The sequence below is a fragment of the Pteropus alecto genome, unplaced genomic scaffold, assembly GCF_000325575.1.
Source record: "Pteropus alecto unplaced genomic scaffold, ASM32557v1 scaffold146, whole genome shotgun sequence".
Lineage (NCBI taxonomy): Eukaryota > Metazoa > Chordata > Mammalia > Chiroptera > Pteropodidae > Pteropus > Pteropus alecto.
Genome location: NW_006442107.1, coordinates 22657548 through 22659219, shown reverse-complemented (window position 1 = coordinate 22659219; position 1672 = coordinate 22657548).

The window sequence follows — 1672 nt, the reverse complement described above, 5'->3', positions numbered from 1 at the left end:
GTTAAAGAGCACATCAGTGGTTTGAATTCTCCAGTTACAAATTTCCATAGACTGTGTAGCCTGTACGGCTCCCATGCTGTGAGAATCCCTGGCTGTTGGACCTGGGATGGCTCAGATTCCATTTGAATTAAGATATCCAGGAACCCAGCTGTGTTGATATGCAAGCTCAGTCCCATCTCTGATTCTGGGCATGTTGCCTTAGTGTCTACTCAAACTGCAAGGCCACTTTCCCAGTGCTGTGTTGCTATTCCAGTTGTCATCTGTGTCTTTCCTCCTGGAGGAGGATGCCTTGGAGGTTCCCCATTTGCTCCAGGAATCTCTTTTTTTCCTTCCAAAATATCTTTCCTCATTAAAAGTGAATTCTTCCTCATTAATTACTCCTAGCCCAGCTCCTCATTATCCCAAGGCTCTCTTTTTTTAAAGCAGGCAAAAGCTGTTTGATATACCAGATCTGTTGTATATTGAATAATAACTTCATTCTTACAATTAGGAAATAAACTTGAGACCCAACCATGATGACTCTCTGAGGCTAAGTTCTTGCGAGTAGTCCTCACTGCTAAATAGGCTTTGTTTTGGCTATGCCTGGTGCTTCCCATAGCTATCCATGTAGAAGTTCTGGCTTTTCATTCTCAGGAATGTGGGCACGGAAAGTTAAGACTAAATTATTTTCTTTTGTCAATGATCCAAGTGTCCCAATTGTCTCTCCACCTCTTTATAGCTTTCCAACTATAATAACAGGGCAAAGAGTTGTTTTTACACATAATATTTTGATAGATGGTATATGCAGAAGATGAACTTCTACTGTTGTATCCCAGTACCTTAAACCTTCATCATTAAAATTAATGACCATGCAATTGTTTATTTAGATTATGATTGATCAGTGTTCTCTGAAAACTGGATATATATTCCCAGAGTTTTCTTCTTAACTTGAGTCTTCAATAATAGCTCTATCCTGTGACATGGGAATTAAAAGACACAGCCACATTAGTATTGTTCCATATAGTTGTACTCAGAGTTTCCATCTGTTCATCCATTTTGAGGAAACAGACCACTCTCAGAAGTATATTATATTCATTGGGTTGGCTGTTGTCCTGCTTGCTCCTTGGTTATTCAGAAGAGATGATTTCGGCAACCAGAGTTCTTCACCCAGTGGGATTCCAAATCAAAGCTAAGAGAGAATAATGTTTTCTTGCTCTATGCTTATCTTAAGGCACTAAAATTATATTAGATTTTCCATTTTGTATCACCTATTTATTAGCTACCCTTCCCTCAGCAATAATTTCACCTTTCTTTCATTTATCATTAATTTAAATCCAAACCTTTCTCTCTAATGTAGGTTCCTCTGGCTGAGTCACTGGGCTGATCTACGTTGCTGGTAACAAGTTGAGATATTCCGGGGTTTTGTCCAGTCCCAATCAATGGGGTTATCTCTTTCACAAGGCAAAAATATTTGTAACTGTCAGCCCCAATTTAGCAAGGTACAGGGAATAGATACTTCTTCCTATCATCTCTTTGGAACTTTTGCATTACGTTCAAAATCGTGTGTGTGTGTGTGTGTGTGTGTGTGTGTGTGTGTGTGTGTGTGTTTGCGTGTAACCTTGTTTTAGAAAAATCACACACATGCCACAGGAGCAGTGTGGCAGGGTTTGTAACAGGGTTTATAATACTTTGT